The sequence below is a fragment of the Cherax quadricarinatus genome, chromosome 84 (assembly GCF_038502225.1).
Source record: "Cherax quadricarinatus isolate ZL_2023a chromosome 84, ASM3850222v1, whole genome shotgun sequence".
NCBI lineage: Eukaryota > Metazoa > Arthropoda > Malacostraca > Decapoda > Parastacidae > Cherax > Cherax quadricarinatus.
Window position 1 is genome coordinate 18,758,573 of NC_091375.1, and position 22,029 is coordinate 18,780,601.

Genomic DNA, 22,029 nt, shown 5'->3' on the forward strand with positions numbered 1-22,029 from the left:
CAAGGGCAGGTATAATATGGCCCACGAAGCTAGAAGTGAAATTGAGATGAGGGGCCAAGAGCTGGAACTTGACCCGTGCAGGTACATATAGGTGAGTACATGCACTAGTAACATAACCTACTGGTTCTTACTCAGGAAATGGTAAATCTGAGGAGCAGGCAAACTCGAGGGACAGAGGGAAGTGCAGGATATGAGTTACACTATCCTGATGTGATTATATAAGGTCTAAATTGGATTAAGAATTGAAAAGAAAATTCAGTTCCCTTCAGGATGAAATTGAGATAATGTGCAATACAGCAAAGGAAGAGTTTGTGGAACATGTAAAAAGGACTCTTATGGCTGAATAAAAGGCTCATTGGGGTTCCCAGGAGAATACATTGAACAGATGAAAACGTTTCTGAGGTACAAAAACATAGATGGATTATCATAGCTATCACAGAAGCGAAACTACTTGAAATGAAATCTGATGCCATTTTCCCAGCGGGATACCAGGTAATAAGGAAAGACAGAAGAAACCGGGGAGGTGGAGAAATGACTCTGCTAGTTATAAATGAGTTGAGGTTTGAAGAGATGAGGACAAATTAAAATGTTCCAATTGCATACATAGTGTGTTATTATCAAAGCTGGGCGACCCAAATTGATGACAGAAGTAATTTACAACCCGCTTTTGAGATCAAGAGAGAAATAAGAAGAGAACGACATGTTGATGACTGACACCTTAGCAAGAACAGCAAGAGATAATTTCAACCATATTGAGGACGGGAACGATGGTGGAAGTAGTTAGGGAAAACTTTCATTTCAGTATGTTTAGGACACGACGAGATAGAAACGAAGAGAACCCAGCAAGGTTGGATCTAGTATTTACCACGAGTACATCTGACATGAGTGAAACAGTAGCGAAACATTCCTGGGCTTCAAATTTCTTGTGGAACTAAATATTGTGGGCCGAGAGGCAGGTGGAGGATGAGAGACATTAGACGACTTCAGAAAAGTGAACCTTGAAGAGATGAGAGAATTCTTTAACGCAGAACAGTGGAAAAGGAAGCTGGTAGGAAAATCATTGAATGAGATGATGGATCACTATCCTAAGATGCACAGAGAGACAGAGAAGAAATTCATACCAATTAGAGTTGGAAATCTCAAAGCCAGAGCCCTATGCTCAACCAAAGAATCAGAGAAGAAAACGAAATAAACAAGAGCTTGAAAAAACGATAGGAAACGACGGACAGTTCGGAAAGAGAGAAGTGAGCAGAAGAGCTAGAAGCAAATATCCAATTTTGTAGAGAGAGGCTGAGCAACAATTTGGGAATAACATAACAGCAAGTATCAAGATGGAACCAAAACTACCTCACAACCTCATCACAAGAAAGGCGACAGTAAAAGACAAAGTAATTCTACTCATGAGGGAAGTAGCTGGACCACACATGTGAACCCGGACTTTGTTATAAATTTATGTAGCAAAGTATTAAACAGTGTTCAGGGACTTGAATAAGCTTGGTGACTAAAACTAGAAATGTTAATTATGTAGACATATCTAAGTCTTTTTGCATGATGGGAAAAAAAATATGGAAACTTGATATCTGAATCACTTGTTATTTGAAGAAGAATCGTCAATGGATCTTACTATGTACTTTGCTTCCCTAGCTGCCCACTACCATTTATCAAAGTATAAAAAATCAGTAATAATCAGAACATGCATCCCTCGAGAGGGGATAAATTTAATGCAATTGTATTTTTAGATGAGGCTCAGTATTCAGGTAAGATGGATACATTACTGAGTGATAATGAATCACACGAGCCGCTCATTAAGAAATCCCTCGACCAGGTCAATCATCCCTTCGCGTTTAAACACTGTTAATGGGAAATGACGAATTAATTAAATATCTGTCAGCTCTACCGTATCTTTATGTATTAATAGACTTATAAAGCATAGAAACCAGTTCTCCCCATTATAAGTTCAGTAGGCTCAGCTGCATGCAACCCATCCAAATGGTTAGTTAAACTGGAAGGTGTTTCGCTAGGATCAGGTCAAGTCTCGAGTGTTCTGAAGTTTGAAGCATTTGCCTGTGATGAGAAAGGAAGTCATCAACGAAGACAAAGCCACTACTAAGATTCATGCAGGGAAAGTTATATATAAGGAAAGCTTCAACAAGACGGCGACTGATAACCATATTTTTCTATTATGTTCATCTATAACTGCAAAGAATTTTGGCATGCGATACTAAAGTTCAATTAATCAATACTTATATGGTAACTGACATACATCTTTCTTATAAATGCTCATTAATCCCGAAGTCTTATTCCTGAACATTTGACGTACAAGTGTCTTTAAAAGGTAGAGATGAGATGCATACAGTGCCAATCTTGCCTGTATACAAAAAGTTCTGTGTATGATGCTTCACTGACCTTCCATTTAGAGGCTTCCTGAAAGTTGTAACCAATAATTATTAATTATAATCATTAAACCGCTTATGTACACTAAGTGTACATTTTATAATTGTTATGGTGTTTCTTTGTTGCTTGAAAAGTCATATAGCTCTTTCCTAATTTTCGTTGAGCTCTTAAAAACAATTCTTCAGCGCCTGAAGAAAGAGGTTTGAGTCATTACATGCAAATAATTTCATTGTCATGGTTATACTAAGAAAATAGATATAATTGTAGAAAGAAGCGCTTTCAAACCCCTGAGAGAAGGATTCCTGTTTAATTATGTTTAAAGCTTTTTCTTCTTATACTAATTAGGATACAGTTTGGAATCCTGCATGTATCTGGGTAAGAGGACAAAAAGAGATTTTTATGTAAAAATTGACCTAACTCGGAGAAAGTCTCACGCAGGTGAAAACTGTGTACATGAGGATCAAGTGAGTGTTGGTAATAGTAACCAGAATGTCTTATAATTTATCCCTTTAGTAGGAAGACTATCACAAAACTGATGGTAAAATAGCGCCGAGTTATGGGTAGTGGGAACGAGGCTTATGGGAACACCGTCATCTGTAACATAGCTATCCTACCTTTAATACATTTCGCAAGGAGACTGGAATATAAACAGTTGATTGGAGTCTTTTACCAATCAGGCATCACAAAAGTGATGCCGGAAAATATGGCGCTGTGGATTGTAAAAGCAAGTTTGAGTTAAAGTCCTTTATTTTTATATTTTCTTATTGAATAAGGTTAAAATATACAGTCATGCCTTTTATTTAAGATTTCATAATTATATTTCTTTTAGTATTTACGACCTTTACCTGGCAGACATTACTTCTAAGAACAACGTTTGAGAATTTTTTCAGAAAAACATGAAAAGTCTTACGTCAACAGATTTTACAAATTTTTTTACTTGAAGCCTTTACTATTAGAAGTTTGATGTACAACCAGTTTTGATGTCTGCCCAGTAAGGGTCGGTTTAAAAGCAATAGCAAAAGAATATTTTACAGTTCGTGAAAGGGAGAAAGCAGCTGCAGGTTTTGTGCCCGAGTGGAAAATAATGTTTCACCGTTAAAATTGATATAATTGCGAGGGATAAAAACACTGGGTGGCAAGTTGGTGTTTTTCTGTGCCTGTGAGTCAAGCGAGTGTTCTTACCTATTTGTTCTTACCTATTTTTGGTTGCAGAGGTTGAATCATAGCTCCTGTCCCTGCCTCTTTGCTGATCTCTGCTAGGTCCATTCTCTCCCTATTCCATGAGCTTTATCGTACCTCTTCTTAAAGACATTTATGGATCCTGCCTTCACTAAATCACTCTCAAGACTGTTCCACTTCCTGACAACTCTGTGACTGAAGAAGTACCTCTTAACATCCCTGTGACTCATCTGAGTTTTCAACCTCCAGCTTTGACCCTTTGTTGCTGTGTCCCATCTCTGAAACTTTGTCTTTATCCACCATGTTAATTCCTCTCAGTATTTTATGTCATTATCATGTCCGTGCCCTATCTCTCCTGTCCTCCAATGTTAACAGGATGAGTTCCATTATCCTTTCCTCGTAAGACATACCCCTCAACTCCGGGACTAGTCTTGTTACAAGCCTTTGCACATTCTCTAATATCTTGACATGTTTGTCTAGGTGTGGGTTCCATACTGGTGCTGCATACGCCAATATGCGCCTGACGTATACGGTGTACGGTGTCGTGAATAACTCCTTACGTAGATGTCGAAACGCTATTCTCAGGTTTGCTAGGCATCCATATGGTGCAGCAGTTATTTGGTTGATTGCTCCTCACAAGTGCTCAGGGCCGTCAGGCTAGCTCCTCATCTTCACGGTTATGGTTCTAATTAGCTTGATTAAGGGGATCAGGTAGTTTCTCTGCTTCAAAAACAGTATCAGTGACTGTGAGTCTTAGTGCCATTCACTCGTCCCTTATGTGTTGTCTAATGTTCCTTCATTATGAGACAGTCGGAATTCTCATTGTTTAAGCTATTTTACTTTCTTTCATAACTTTCATGATTTTACAACCTATAAAGTAAAACCATATGTTATTAAAGTTGATAGTTTCAGTCATCGACCTTCATCCCTCCAGTTAGTCTTCATCATTAGATTCTAGTTACGTCTCTCAATCTACCTCCTTTACTTTTTCTAAGTCTAAGGACATTCGCTCAATCCTCCTTTACCATTTTCTAGTGGCCTTTGGAAGCCAAAGATCAGAAGGTTTGTGAACATTGGAAGCCAAAGATCAGAGGGTTTGTGAACATTGGAAGCCAACGATCAGAGGATTTGTGAACATTGGAATCCAAAGTTCAGAGGGTTTGTGAACATTGGAAGCCAAAGATCAAAGGGTTTGTGAACAATGGAAGCCAAAGATCATTGGGTTTGTGAACATTGGAAGCCAAAGATCAGAGGGTTTGTGAACAATGGAAGCCAAAGATCAGAGGGTTTGTGAACATTGGAAGCCAAAGATCAGAGGATTTGTGAATATTGGAAGCCAAAGATCAGAGGGTTTGTGAACACTGGAGACCAAACATCAGAAGATTTGTGAACGTTGGAGCCAAACATCAGAGTCTTAGCCAACGTTAGAAACCAAACATCAGTGGATTTTGGTAGTTATCGAGGCTATTCCATAATGGTGGAACGGGTTCAATAACATTAGACACAACACGAATGCACATGCCACTTTCTCCAACATTCTTGCCCCAAGTTACCAGTCACATGCATTGAAAATTTTAATTGTTACATTGAGGCTTTTTATGCTTTGAGCGAAATATAAACGAAAAGGACATACACAGAAATATAACTGTATAGTTTCCATATCTCTGAACATGATATGGTAAAATCGCTCGGTTTTTTTGCTTGATAATCGAACGTTCTGGAAGCCTAACATAACATTCCTAAAAGTTTCTCTTATGAGAGCCTGTACGTTCTTAAAGCTTTAGCATATCTTGGGGGACTGATAGACAAACCCTTCATCGGCTACATTTAATCTGTGGAGAACAGTTACAAGCCTGAGCCTCTGCTGTTACTCTGTTTAATTTTTAACGAATTCAACATCAAGTTCTGCCTTTGTGTCTTGGAACTTTCCGATCTTCTCTGGTTGAGTGTGTGTATTCCGAGGTCAACTCCAGGTTTTTGCAAGATGCCATGAGACTCATTGTTTCCATTATTTTATCCGATTCCATAACCTTTACGATCCTTCCATGTATGGAACAGTTATGTACATTAGTAGCCAAAAATATTTCATTGTGAACCCCATCTATCTCATTCTAGTGAAACAAGCCTGTCCAAAAATTATTGTAAATCTCTCGATGTTGTTCACTATGTGGCCATATATTTCGGAGAGAATAATACTAAATCAGAGTTACATGCAGTTTTCACTGCTACCATTCATACTACGACAACTTTAGCCTCGTTATTCGTGTAGCAAGCTGTCCAGAAAATCGTCCCTCCTCTTCGCATCGTTCTTTATCTACAGTTTTGTTTGTGAAGCATTTTTAGAAAACTCAGCAAAGTCGTTTCATGCTGCTCCCTGGAATGCTGATGTTCAGAGCACTGAACAAGCAGTCAGTTGCTTGCTCAGCTGTCACGTCTTTCCCATTTCTCTCAGAGGTATTCCTGTCTCGAATTATTTTTCAGAGCTCTCTCAGCAACTCAACCGCTGGCTACAACATTGGTAAACATTAGAACACAACTAATTGTTTTCTATGAAACTACGATTGAGATAATGACAAGCTTCTTTCGGACAGTGTCGGAAATAACCGGACACGCTACGCTGATACCACACAGAGGAAAACACGGACACTGGTTTGTGAAGACTGCCGGGTGGTACCGGTTGTTCACTATATCTCAATAGATTGTCCTGTCTGTCAATGGGGACGCAGAACTGACTTTCGATATATACATCGCCCTACCACACTCTTAAGTGACTTCCCTGCTGAAGGTACCACGTTTGACGCACTCTTTCTTCATCCTGTTAACAGATATTAAACTACTTAACCAACTAAGATTTCAGTTTGTACCGTCCTCCTTCGCACTCCCCTATCCTGATAATCCCTTACCCCTCGCACTCCCCTACCTTCATTCTCCCTTACCCCTCGCACTCCCCTACCTTCATTCTCCCTTACCCCTTGCACTCCCCTACCCTCTAGCACATCCCTAACCTTCGTGCACTCCCCTACTCCTCCAACCTTCCTGCACACCACACTTCATAACTCTTATGAGTTTAGTACTCCATAATTATATTATTATTCTCTACAGACACTGTGTAGTCGGTCAGAAATGCATGATCCAAAGTTAAAAATGTTAAAAATGATGTGGCTTAAATATAACAATATGTCTCTAGGGAATAGATTACAATAATTCCCACGAGGTAGATTCCTTGATGCTGGAGAGATCTTCGTACAAGAAACTGGCCTCATCCTCCTCCTCGTTGAAAACTCTCAGTGGTCCCCACGAGCTTAGCGCTCACCCCTTATAAAAAATATAACAATAATAGAAAAAAAAAATAAAAAATAAAAAAATGAATAAATAAAAAAAAATAAAAAAACGAAAAATAAAACTAATAGAATCGAGATAAATTATTATTTGAAGCATCAAATAAAAATTAATATGGGTGTGCAGAGTTATGAACTGTGAAACATTTTTTGATTCATATTATATTTTTAAACTATTTGTACTATATATTTTATTTTTAGAGTTGAATCAGTAGAGTCTGGGTGACGCGCCATGATGTGCAAGTGTTTATGATCAACTATCTGTTCAGTTGTGATAGAAATTGATTTTATGGTTAAAAACCACATTAGTTTTATTGAAATGAGATTTAACAATGTTCCGGTGCTTAGCGCACCGGAACACTGAGGTCCGGAGTTCGAATCTCCGGTACGGCTGGAAAACATTAGGAAGTGTTTCCTTAATTAAGACACCTGTTGTCGCTGTTCACCCATCAGTGTAAAATGGGTACCTGGGTGTTAGTGGACTGGTGTGGGTCGCATCCTGGGACAAAACTAACCTAATTTGCGAGAAATGTTCAGCATAACAAACGGTTTTCTATATAGTAGTATGTCATTGATACCAGCCAGGACTGTATACCTTGTACATGCACTGGCAGAAATATTATTATTATAATCAAAAAGAGGCGCTAAGCCACAAGGGCTATACAGTACTGCAGGGTAGGGAAGGAAGCGAGGGTATTGGGCGGCAGAAGGGGAGAGGGATGATCAGTAGGTTACAGAAAACAGCGGGACAGGGGATAGTGCGGGGGTAGAGGGTAGCAAGAGATTGAGGTAGAAAGGGCTGAAGGTATCATCAGATTTTATGGAGTAAGTCAGTTGTTGTCAAAAAGTCAATGAGAGAGTCCGGATGAAAGGTGGGTCCATCAGCGAGAAGGGAAGGTAAAGAGAGGAGCGAAGACGACGATGGAGGTAAATTCTGCGTGCTCGTTGATAAAGTGGGCAGTCTAACAGAATGTGGCTGACCGATAATGGAACCTGACAGTTCTCACAGAGAGGAGCAGGGAGCCTCTCCATGAGATAACCATGAGTAAGACAAGAATGGCCAATGCAAAGGCGGGAGAGAGTAGTCTCCCAACCTCGACACTGGTGACAAGAAGACGGCCAGTAACGTATACTCGGTTTAATAGACTGAAGTTTGTTACCGAGCATAGTAGACCAACGTTGTTGCCAACGGGTGTGAAGGTGGGTAGCTATTGCAGCAAAATAGTCCGTAAATGGAATACCTCTATATGAAACTCGTAGGTCATGTACTGCTGATCGTGCAGCAGTGTCTGCCTGTTCATTGCCCTGTACGTCAACATGACCAGGAACCCAACAAAAAACAATATCTTTATGGTTGGTAGAGATACGGCGTAGCCAAAGTTGGATACGGAGAACTAGGGGGTGAGATGTATCAAATTTCTGTATAGCCTGTAGAGCACTAAGGGAGTCTGAGACAAACACAAATGATGACACAGACATAGATGCAATATGGGTAAGTGCTGCAAGAATGGCATACAATTCAGCAGTAAAAATACTAGCCGAAGATAGTAAATGCCCTCGCACGACGCTGTCCGGAAACACTGCTGCGAATCCTATGCCATCAAACTTAGAGCCATCTGTGTACACTGCAATGGCAAGAGAATGAGAGCGGAAGTGGTCAAGAAAAAGAGAGCGGGAAGCGACCGTAGGCAGTTGGGCTTTCGAGCAAGGGAGAGAGAAAGAACAGACTCGAACAGGTGGAACTTCCCAGGGGGGTAGGGAAAAGTGAGATGCTACATGAACATAGAAAGGTGGTAATTGAAGAGAAGACAAGAGTGAATGTATAGCGAAGAGAGAAGGGATGGAGCAAACAGGGGCGGCGAACAAATAAAGAATGTCTACTAATATCAGTGACCATTCTATAAATGGAAGGATTGCGGAGATCATGAGAGCGTACATAGTAGCGAAGGCAATGGGCATCACAGCAATCGGATAAGGATGGAACGTTCGCTTCTGCATAGAGGCTCTCAACAGGGGAAGAGCGAAAAGCACCAAGGCATAAACGTAATCCATGGTGATGAATGGGGTTAAGGTTAGAGAGAGTAGCAGGAGAGGCCGCTGAATAGATCTGGTCACCATACTCAAGTTTCGATAAAATGAGGGTGGAATGTAGGCGAAGGAGAGTTCGACGATCAGCTCCCCAGGAAAGATGAGAAGGTTCAGCCGGCTGTGACAAGTTGCCTTCAGAGAGGTAATGTGAGGTTTCCAGGATAACCTACGGTTAAAGAGGAGGCCCAGAAACCTGACTATCACGTTCAGGGATACGGGAGCCATAGAGGTACAAAGGATGATCGGAGATGACAGAGCATCTAGTGAAAGTAATTTGGTGAGTTTTGGTGCTGGAAAATTTAAACCCATGTGTGGTGGCCCAATTGGAAACACGGTCGACCGCATGCTGGAGAGAAACTGTAATGAGGTGACAGTCAGCGCCTGCACAGGCAATAGCGAAGTCATCAGCATAGAGTGATGACCAAATATTTGATAGAAGACTAGAGGCCAAATCATTTATAGCAAGGAGAAAAAGTGTTGTGCTCAGAACACATCCCTGAGGGACACCTTCAGCTTGGATAAAGTCAGGGGAGAGCACATTATTGACTCGAACACGGAAATGCCTGTCAGTTAAAAAGTTCTTAAGGAAGGATGGTAGATTGCCTCGGAGGCCTAAGGAGTGGGCTTGGGCCAAAATATTATACCTCCAAGTTGTGTCATATGCCTTCTCAAGGTCAAAAAATATGGCAATAACTGAGTGGTTATTCGCAAAGGCATTACGAACATACGTATCCAAGCATAGTAAGGGGTCTATGGTAGAACGTCTCTTACGAAAGCCATATTGATGAGTGGAGAGACTGTTGTGTGTCTCTAAATACCACACTAAACGTCTATTTACCAGGCGTTCCATCACTTTGCAAACTGCACTGGTAAGAGCAATGGGACGATAGTGGAAGGCTTCATGTCCCGTAGTGCCTGGTTTGCGGAAAGGGAGAACAATGGCAGATTTCCACAGCTGTGGAAGAACTCCTTGTGACCAAATAAGATTGAAAAGGCGTAATAGGACTGCAAGGGCTGACTGATGTAAATGTTGTAGCATAGGAATATGAATGTCGTCGGGCCCAGCTGCCGATGATCGGCAAGCTGAGAGTGTTGCCTCCAGTTCTTGAAGTGTAAAAGGCACATTATACTGCTCTTCTCTGAGAGAAGAAAAGTTCAAGGGTGCTAACTCTCTGGCAGACTTTGAGGAAAGACACGAGGTGCATAGATGGAGCCCCTGAGAAATACGGACCAGATGATTGCCAATTTCATTGGCAACATCTAGTGGGTTTGCTATATCAACACTGGCAACCTGCAGAACAGGAGCCGGGTCAGGAGAATATTTACCACTCAGTTTTCGTACTTTTCTCCAGACTGCACTCTTAGAGGAAGCAGAGGTGATGGTGGAGACATAATCTCGCCAGCAAGTGCGTTTAGCGTCACGGATGACACGGCGAGCGATTGCACGCTTCTGCTTAAAATCAAGAAGTCTCTCTGTGGTTCTATTGTACCGGTACCTGCCCCATGCAGCGCTTTTCAAACGTACTGCATGAGCACAAGCAGGAGACCACCAAGGCACGCATTTCTGAGAATGCCTGCCCGAAGTTTGAGGGTACAGAATGAGAAGCTGCAGTTAAAAAGGTGGACTAGAAGAGGTGTAAAAGCTCATCAATGGAGGACGAAGAAGGAACCTCACTAAAAACAGTTAGTTTTGAGTAAAGGTTCCAATTTGCCTGATCAAATTGCCAGTGTGGGATACGAAGAGGTGGTGAATATGAAGGGGAAGTAAGAATGATTGGGAAATGATCACTGTCATGTAAATCCGGGAGAACACACCAGGTGAAGTCTAATGCAGCGGAGGAAGAGCAGACTGAGAGATCGATGCAAGAGAGAGTGTGAGTCCAAGGATCAAAATGGGTGTGAGTACCTGTATTTAAAACATGGAGGGGGTGGGTAGCAAGAAAAGCCTCTAACTGAATGCCACAGGAATCACAGTGAGACCCCCCCCCAGAGGAAATGATGGGCATTAAAATCGCCAAGTAACAGAATCGGTGGCGGTAATGACGAAACAAGAAAGGCAATATCCGGAATAGATAATGCCCGAGAAGGAGAGAGATATAAAGAACAGAGTGTATACCACCTATGCAAGTGGATACGGGCTGCTGTGTAATGCAGCGAAGTACGAACAAATAGCTGATGGTACGGAATATCAGTGCATGGAAGAAGGGCACTTTCATTAAAGGTCCCATCAGGAAAAGGATCTGAAGAATACAATAAATTATAGCCTGAGATGGGAGAGATAACAGCAGAGTGTAATTTTGGTTCCTGTAAGCAAACACCAACAGGGGAAAACAGAGAGTAACATCTGAAGCTCACCCCGATTACCCCTGAGGCCGCGTATATTCCACTGTAAATAGGCCATTATTGGTAATGATAAAGATACCTGAAATCTGCAGGTAAGGGTTCCTACGGACTAGAGGGGCTAGAAAAGTCCACATGCGGAGGCAGCGGAAAACGTTGAAGCAGCGAAGGAACGGTGCACTGTGAAGAAAGGAGTTGCGCAGATGGAGGGGAGCAGAGCGAAGGAACAGAGGGTGGATCAGTGTCCATTGATGGTTTGGTCTCTGCAATATATTTAGAGATTGCTTCAAGTGTTTTGGAATTCAGAGACGTCGTATGGGAGACAATATTGGAGATGGTAGGGGAGGATGAGTAAAGATTGGAACTGTAATGGACTGTATCAAGGTAGGGGGGGGCGAAAGGGTGGAGGGAACTGGAGAAGAAGCGTGGAAGGGGACAGAAGAGGCAGAAACCTGGGAGGTGGCAGAAGAGGAAGAAACTTGGGAGGGAACATGGGAGGTAGGTATAGTACGAGGAGGAGAGTGAACCTCTACACTTGTAACAGAGCCAGTGAGAGGGGAAGAACCCGGTACAGAGACAGGGAAGGTAAAATGAGGAGGAGGAAGAAGGAAAGGAGGGGTTAAAGGACCTTTTTTTGACTTCTGAGAAGTAGAGGGACGATTGGGAGGAGGTGTCGTCCGAGATTTCGTCGATACTGAGGCTTGTGAGGGAGAACACGAAGAAGCGAGAACAGACTGAGGCATTGAAGTAGGGATGTCTGAGCCTAGGACAGCAAAAGAATTAGATACAGGAGTGACTATGGGAGAGGTAACCACAGAGGAGGCTGCAGAAGATGGGACCCCAGAAGTGGGGGGACGTTTTGAAACACGGGAATAAGAAACACGAGGTAGTCTCCCTTGGAGGCAGAGATGAGAAACTGCCATGGCATAAGGGAGGCCTTCTGCCTCTTTGAGGTAACGGATTTCCTGCTCATTTAAGTAGACTTGGCAATGGCGAGAGTACGAAGGGTGAGCCTAATGACAATTAAGGCAAGAGGGAGGTCGACTGCAAAACGTATTTGAATGGTCATCGGCACCACAGACTGGGCATTCGGCTATAGATCTGCAATATTTCGCTGGATGGCCAAATCGCCAGCAATTTCTACACTGTTGTGGTGTAGGGATTACCTTTCGAACTTGTAGCCAATGTCCTGCTACATAAACTGAGGATGGGAGTTCACGGCTGTCAAAAGTTAAACGAGCCACAATGCTAGGGTATCGTCTCCGCCCGCGGGCAGGAAGAACATAAGTGTCTACCTTGAGGATTGGAAGATCTTGGAGTTCCAGCTGATCAAGAATGTCATTGCCACATTTCTGGAAATTTTGAACTATGGTATGGGGCAGAATGACGGTACCACTACAAGAATTGAGGGAATGATGTTTTTCAATAGTGACAGGAACAGTATCTATATGGGAAAGAAGAGAAAGATCATGAGCTTGGGTAGCATTCTGTACAGTGATGATGCATGTACCGCTCTTAAGAGCATGAAAAGAAATATCTTTACCAATATGGCATAGGAGTGCCTTGCCAATACGGTGGTCGGAAAGATAGGCGGTGGAGGAAGTCAGTCGTAAAGTGAAGAATTTAGTCCATTGTGCATTCTGAAACTGAGCATGGAAAGGGAGTGCAGGACATGCCGATTTTTTCTGAGAAGAACGAGAAGGTGAAGAAGTATCATCAGCAGGTAATTGTCATTGGCGTTTAGGCGTGGGACCAGAGTTGGTCCGACGTGGAATGGGCCGGCGATTCGAAAATTGCCGCACTGTAGAGGGAGAGGCCAGAAGCATAGTCAAAGGAGAGCGGAGGTCAGATAAATCGAAGGAGTCAGTCGAGACCTCAGTACCTGAAGCGGGTGAGGAAACAGCACCAGGAAGAGGTACAGAGGCATGAGGAGTGTCCGAAGAGTGGTCCAAAGACGAGGCGGGGTCAGAACGGGGTGCGTTATCAAGAAGGGGCCCGGGGGTAGCAGGTTCATGGATTGGGTTCTCCATGGTTAGGTTACTTCTTTCCTTTTGTTTTTAAGAAAAAAAAGAAAGAAGAAAATAAAATAAAAATAAAAAAAAGAATAAAAAAAGGGGGGACTGGGGAGGAATAGTTCCCAGGAGGAATGAAAGGGCCAGAAATCTCCCTCTGCGCTCAAGAGGACCTCAGCACCGCAAGTAGCGTAGAAGCAGCATGGAACCCGTGCCATACCCTACCCATCATGCCAATAAACCAGCAATCCGGGATAGCAACCTTACATCTGCCGAGCTACCTCGGTGGACAAAAGAGAGGTCGGCCGGATATCCGCCACAAAGCATACCTCCTTCGGCCACCACCCCCGGAATCCGAAAGGTGGCTTCCAGAGATACACCCGTCGCCCGAAAGACACCCAAAGCCACCCTCCGGGATACCGGAGAGGGATCGGGACATCCCCAGGTGATCCAGATTCCACGGCAAACTACGCCACCGCCAAGAACCTCAACGGAATGGGATGGACCCCGGTACCCTTTCCCCTACCTAGGAACTAGCGCACCTGTGGGAAAAAATCCCAAAGGCCAAAAAGGAAGGGCAAAAGGGAGGGGTGGGGAGGAGGAGGAGGAGGAAAGGAAAAAGGGGAGGATGGGATAGGGAAGGGGGAATTGGGGGGTAATTAGGTTCGGTCTGAGGAAGGAGACCGACAGGTCTAATTCCTCAGACCAAGAGCCTCTTCACCACAACAAGGAGCCCCCCTTGAAGAGGACTGGCAGAAATAGATATTATTATTATATTACTATATCATAATTATTATAAAAAAAACATGAAAAGACAGGGGAAAAATTAGAAATCGCTTACATTAAATAAAATCTTCATCTTTTATAAATGAATTTATCTTCAGTTTCCAGCAACAAGAACAATTTTTAACTACTTACAGCATAATAATTTTGTAATAAATATATTTATTATCCTTTACTGCATTGATTTCTCGATATAACAATGTATGTAGAGATTATAAAATTATAAGAGAAATTATGAGGAGTTTTCAGTTGCTAAAAATAACAGTAAACTATGGAAGTTTTGATAAAAAAATAACAGTAAACTATGGAAGCTTTGCAAAAAAAAAATAACAGTAAACTATGGAAGCTTTGCTAAAAAAAAATAACAGTAAACTATGGAAGCTTTGCAAAAAAAAAAATGACAGTAAACTATGGAAGCTTTGCAAAAAAAAAAAAAAAAAAAAAAGTAAACTATGGAAGCTTTTCTAAAAAAAAAAGGAAAATATGGAAGCTTTGCTAAAAAAAAAATAACAGTAAACTATGGAAACTTTGCAAAAAAAAAAAAAATGACAGTAAACTATGGAAGCTTTGCAAAAAAAAAAAAAAAATAACAGTAAACTATGGAAGCTTTGCTAAAAAAAATAGACACTAGTATCCAATACATAAGATATGTAGCTTGCAACAGTGTTGCAGATCATCAGCAGACCCATAGTGATGCTGCAGATTTTTAATGAAACTCTGCTGGGGGAAAAACAGTAAAATGAAACAGAGGGACAAGTATTGGCAGCTCACTATCAACTTTAACAATTTTATCCACAATTGTGCTGTATGACCCATACGAGTTTAGCGCTTAAATTAACCCTTTATCGGGCAGGCCCTAAAGTTTTCGTGCTTAAACACGTGCAAGTTTGCGCGTGTCATCCTACACGCGCCGCGCATCTGGATTCCCGTTCTTTAATTCTAACCAATCACAAGACTTCCCTGAGTCGCTTCAGCTAAGTGGTGATGGCGTTTGCCGCCTTCCCATTGGTTGAGAGAACAAAACATGAACACTTGTGGCTTGGCGTCGCCCAGAGTGGGTTTTTTCCATCCAGTGTCACTAATATATTCTTGGATTTTACCCTCTACAATGTCGGTAAGTACTTATTGTTGTGTTTAGTGCATACATGAATAGTTTAGGCATATTTTGATATATACATAAAGTCCCTGTGAAGCATAATGTGAGTGTAGCATGCAGTTGAAAAAAGTGCAACAAAGGAAGCCCTCAAATTTTCATGGCTGCCCGAGAGGTGACAAAGTACAATTTCAGTAAAATAAATATTTATAAAAAAAATTCTATTGTATATATGAATTCTGTAGTGGTCTGGATCTATACAGAAGGTTTTTATTGTCCTTCCAGATCAACGAGAAGTTGTTTTATGGGGAGCCCTCCAGCACCAGGTCAAAATATGTCTGCATTTTCGACGACAGTGACTCAGAACCAGAAGTAGATGACCCAGAATTGCTGGATAGTGGTGATGAATACTTGCCACTGGATGCAGAGGTGTCAAGTGATGAGGAGGAAGAAAGGCCAGCCAAAAAGCAGAAATTAGTGAAGAAAAAGAAAGGTGTTACGATCGAGGAGTACCCTGATGAGGAAGATATTTATGAAGATATTGCTCTTCAAGGTCCATCTCAGTGGTCTCAGGTTGACCTCAAAAATGATCCTTTGCTGGCATATAAACATGAAAAGCCTCTTGTAATTAGGTCTCCATATGAGTATTTTTCTATTTTCTGTACTCCAGACATGGTAGATAACATAGCATATCAAACAAATTTGTACGCTAAGCAAAAAAACATAAATAATAATTTTGCAACAGATTCTGAAGAGATCATGAGGTTCATAGGTATTTTATTGTTCATGGGTATTGCTCAATTACCATCACTTGAAGACTATTGGAAAAGTGCATTTAGGATCCCCCAGGTTGCAAAAGCCATGGGGTCTAAGAGGTTTAGGTTACTTAGACGTGCTATTCATTTCAATGACAACACAGAAAAGGATAATGACAGATTCCACGGACTAGCAAGGACTACCATACTATGAATTAGGAACAAGAATAATTGGTCTTCCTCATGAATCTCAGGAATATGGGACTTAAAAGTTTTATCCCTTTGCAATGTGTCCTTGTTGCTATTTGTTTCATTTTTATATTTTTCTAATACATACAAACTGTTTTGATACAAGTTCCATTTATGTTTTTGATATTGTCTGTTTGTATAATAAATTTAAAAAATAGTTATTGGGTGTTTAATTAACAATTGCACAGTTTGCAACATTCAGATTTATACTCCCTTTGTCGGGCAAGGGCGTAAATTTTCGTGCTTCGGAGATTTGCAGTTGCTTGAAAACTAACCATCAGAATTCCATTTATATAGGCTCATTGACCTTATATTGAGTTACTCTATCCACCATAGGGAGTTCAGTTCTAATTTCTAATTTTATGGCCACTTGCCCGATAATTATTATTTTCATTATATTATTTTTAATAATAATAATAATAATAATGCTAATAATGATAATAATAATTATCATTATTGTCATTATTATTATTTTTTTTATTATGTATCTCCAGAGAGCCATGAAGTATGCAGACTCTGGTGCTAGTTCTACTGTGCTTGATGTCAAATCTCGCGGTCGAGTCGCTGGTAGAGGTTGTTATAGGCCTGCCCTCCTTCATATTTTTTACTCCAATTTCTCGTATTTACTTTCCTCATATGACTAGAAGGCCTCATCCGATCGTTTTCAAATATTTAATCCATTCGATGCTATGTCATTATTAGACTGTTGCACAGCCTCCCATCTTATCCTTGTGTAATCGTTTCTGGTTCTTTTTGTCTTATGAAATCGTAATGACACAGTTGCAAACAAACAATACCCCGGTAAGGATTGAACTTGTGGCGAGTGAGTCGTAAAACTCTAGACCAGCGCGTAAACACGAGTTCAATCCTCACCCGTGTCATTACGATTTCCTGAGTCATGATGAGGGCTTGAGGGGACTAGAGATAAGAGTTCGTCACAGCCATGCTGGAAGGAGATTCGTCTGTAAAATCTTGCATTTGTGGTCACAGTGGTGCCTTCGTTAACCTCTCTATGGTGTATAAATATACCTAGTTAGATGAATCTTACTGTAACCAGCTGGCTCAGTAGGTTACGCACTGGCCTGGAGATTTACGGCTCACTCGCCACGACTTCAATCCCAACCCGTGGTATGGTTTTTTCTTTATATTTGCTTCCCTGTTCTCCAGTATTATTTGTATCCTGTTCTCCCATGCTCTTGCACTTTTAGCGTTTGCCTTTCTAAACCTCTCATTAGGGTCTTGAATGTAATTATTCAACTTCTTGGAGCGAAATTCTCTTCTACCTCCCAGCACTTTTCTCCTGCATACTCAGTTTCATTGTATGTCTTTCCATTAAGCTCCCGTTCCTACTGCTTTTACTTAGAAATGGATTCATGCCATAATACTCTACACTTTCTAAGTCAGGTGTGTCCTTTCTTGCTCAATGTTTCTTTCCACGTTCATTTCCTAAAGGTATTCGAAAGTCAGCATGATTACTTGCAGGAAAAAGCATCTAATATTTGATTTCCCCTACATTATAGTGCCTTAGGGTGAACACAAGGCTTCTCTCTCTCTCTCTCTCTCTCTCTCTCTCTCTCTCTCTCTCTCTCTCTCTCTCTCTAGTCGTCTTTCTGAAGAGCTGATTCATAAACCAACTCAACTCGCCATGTTTCCGGTCCGGTCCCATGATCTGTAGTCTTGTACTGCCCTTTTAGGAACTTATAGTTATGTATATTTTCGTGTCTCATCGTCTTGTTGTTCCATAACACTCTTGTCTTGGTCCGCTACTGTTTCTTGGTCAGCTGTTCATCAATGTTCTCATCACCTAGGGTTCCACACACAGTCTTTCGACTCCTATCCATTTTATTCGTTCACCTCCTAAAAGATCCGTTGGATTCTGATCAGCAAAAGTACTCCCTCATCTCCTGCTACCTTTGTCCTTTCTCATTATTTGATGTCTTTCTGGGAATGCCGCATATGTTATTACCACCCTAAGCCTGATCACTGTTTTTGCTACAGTATATGGGGATGCCTCAGCTATCTTCTCTTTCCATTCACCATTATAATTTGTTATCACGTCTTCGTTAGTATACTACACTCTCAGTTTCTTCTCTCTTATTGCGCTGGGGATTTTGCAATTGTGTTCTCCTGTTTCTTGCCCATGTGTTAGTGGAAGAGTGGGTAAAAGTTAGGTAGAGGTCGGGGTAAGAGTAAAAGCTGGTTGTTGAGATGGTTCCTGCACTGCAGGGAGATAGAACAGTGGTTGTGGATAAGAAGAGCTGTGCACAGCATTAACTTATACTTATGTTACAGAGATGGCATACAAGCAATGAGCACACCAGTTGAAGCTACTCACTTAGTGATTTAGAAATCATCCTGGACAGCACTGAATGATGCTGTGCATCATTCAATGCTGTTAAGGATGACTGCTGTGCATGTGCTGTCCAGGATGATTCCCAAATCCCTTAGTGAGGAGCTTCAACTGATGTGTTCATTGCTTGCATGCCATCGCTGTGACATAAGTAACATAGTTTTGCACCTAATGTGCCTCCTCGCACAATCAAGATTACTGTTGATATGTTACACTTTGTGCTAATATTGATAGTTTCGTACATGCCCACGACAGCAATATCGTCAGAGGACGTTCATTTATGAACAAAAGCGTCTTAAAAAGAGCTTTTAGCTCAAGATTATTGTGTTTGTGGTTGTCTCAACTGTCTGTTGCCTTGCATGCAAATCATAATTTGCAGATGATTTTTGTTAATTACCTTACAGGTGAGCAGCGGTTATCGTTGTGTTGAGGTGTGCAGTTGTCGTTACTAGCAGCTTCTGCGCCAGAGTATTGCTGCGTTAGTAGCAGCTTCTGCGCCAGAGTATTGCTGCGTTAGTAGCAGCTTCTGCGCCAGAGTATTGCTGCCTCAGATATCTTGTTCCATAGACAATGAACGAAGAGTATTGTCCAAAGCAATCCGAAAACTTTGAAAATCTTGCGAGAAGAGGGAAGATTAGCCCAGATAAGCGGTCTATCCGGCACGTTGGATCCTAATATGATCTTTTCACAATAATATGACTCCTGGAGTTCAAAAATATACCGCGGGTAGGGATAGAACCCGCGATCAGAGAGTTACATAACTCCAGACCGTCACGTTAGCCACTGGACCAGCTAGCTTCAATAAGATTCATCCAACTAGGTATATTTCTACACCATAGGAAGGTTAGCATAGGCACCACTGTGACCACAAATGCAAGTTTTTACAGATGAATCTCCCGCTTGTATGGTCGTAACGAACTCTAGCTCAAGTCCCCTCACAAAATCGTAATGACACGATTGCAAAAAAAAACATAATATATGGTGTAGAAATATACCTAGTTGGAGAATCTTATTGAAGCCAGCTGGTCCAGTGGCTAATGAGACGGTCTGGAGTTTTATGACTCTCCGACCGCGGGTTCAACCCCTCCCGTGGTATGGTTTGTCTGCAATAGCGTCATTACGATTTCGTGAGTCATCCTGGAGTTATATAACATGCTTTGATTACCACTACTTATCTGCAACCTTTTGGTAAGTTAGTAAGCTTTCCCTTCGTCCTTGCTCATCAAATAATCGAGGTTAACGATTTGCTGTGTACGTAAAAACTGAAATTACAATGGAACTTTTCAAGGTCATTTCCATCACATGTCGGCAACGTCAGCTGACACAGATGGAGAAATTTTTCCCAAGTGGGGGATCCGTGTGACCCGATCCTTTGGACCTGACTTCATAGATAAGATAAGCGTTGAATACCTCATATACCCTTTCACTGTAGAGAGCGTTAGCCTTTAGAGTAATGGACCATCCTTAAGGTCATGTAATTGTTCCTCCGGGATGTCATAGGCAGTCTTGTTAGCCTGTTGCTTAATTTCCAATAGATTAACAGTAGCTTCTAGTTCTATATAATCAATTGAATCCTCTTTGATCTTCACAGGCTCGAGAAACATAGCCACTTTCTTCTGATAACTTTCTAGAGTGGCCATGACTTAATCTCATGGTTATGACGATACTCTGACCTATCATTTCACTAAAAGAAGTTAACAAATAAAGTATATCTAGCATCTCATATTTTCAGAGCCTGACTGATTAATAATTATAACTCATTAATTAGCTTTACTGTCTTATATATACCATGATCAACACAGCTATGAGAGTCAAGTGACTGATTATCAACCACATAACAATATGACAGACATATGTCTGACAGGCTTAATAATGTGCTAATGGATGTCAGTGCAACGGCTAGAAAATTCAACAATTTCAACTAACTTAGCTTGTTTTATTTATAGATTCTTAATTAATGAACACATCAGCTTTGATTATCTTTTACACCAACTGTCCAGACAATTATGTTACCTTAATTGATCTTGTTTGCAAAGCTCTACAACTGCATTTCGTTTTTTTATTAAAACATCGGTCGATTCCCACCAAGGCAGGGTGGCCCGAAAACGAAAAACTTTCAGCATCATTCACTCCATCACTGTCTTGCCAGAGGGGTGCTTTACACTTTATAAAACTGCAACATTAACACCCCTACTTCAGAGTGCAGACACTGTACTTCCTATCTCCAGGACTCAAGTCCGGCCTGCTGATTTCCCTGAATCCCTTCAAAAATGTTACTTTGCTCACACTCCAACAACACGTAAAGTATTAAAAACCATTTGTCTCCATTCACTACTATCAAATACGCTCACGCATGCCCGCTGGAAGTCCAAGCCCCTCGCACACAAAACATCCTTTACCCCCTCCCTACAACCTTTCCTAGGCCGACCCCTACCCCGCCTTCCCTCCGCTACAGAGTTATACACTATCGAAGTCATTCTGTTTCGTTCCATTCTCTTTACATGTACGAACCACCTCAACAACCCATCCTCAGCCCTCTGGACAACAGTTTTGGCATCCCGCACCTCTCCTAACTTCCAAACTACGAATTCTCTGCATTATATTCACACTACACATTGCCTTCAGACATGACTTCTCCACTGCCTCCAGCCTTCTCCTCGCTGCAACATTCATCACCCATGCTTTACACCCATACATTCCCCTCTTTGCTTCTACAGACAAAGTTTTTTGTCTCCACACACAAAGAGTGCACCGCTCACCATTTTCCCCTCATCAATTCTATGATTCACCTCATCTTTCATTGACCCATCAGCTGACTTGTCCACTCGAAAATATCTAATACATTCACCTCTTCCATATACTCTCCCTCCACTCTGACATCCAACCTTTCCTCACCTAATCTTTTTATCCTCATAACCTTACTCTTTCCAATATTCACTTTTAATTTTCTTCTTTTACATACCCTACCAAATTCATCCACCAACCTCTGCAACTTCTCTTCAGAATCTCCCAAGAGCACAGTGTCATCAGCAAAAAGCAACTATGACAACTCCCACTTTGTGTTTGATTCTTTATCTTTTAACTCCACGCCTCTTGCCAAGACCCTCGCATTCACTTCTCTTACAGCCCTATCTATAAATATATTGAACAACCACATTGAAATCACACATCGTTGTCTAAGGCCTACTTTTACTGGGAAATAATCTCCCTCTTTCCTACATACTCTAACTTGAGCCTCACTATCCTCGTAAAAACTCTTCACTGCTTTCAGTAACCTACCTCCTATACCATACACCTGCAACATCTGCCACATTGCCCCCCTATCCATCCGGTCAAACGCCTTTTCCAAATCCATAAATGCCACAAAATCCTCTTTAGCCATATCTAAATACTGTTCACCTATATGTTTCACTGTAAACACCTGGTCCACACACCCCCTACCTTTCCT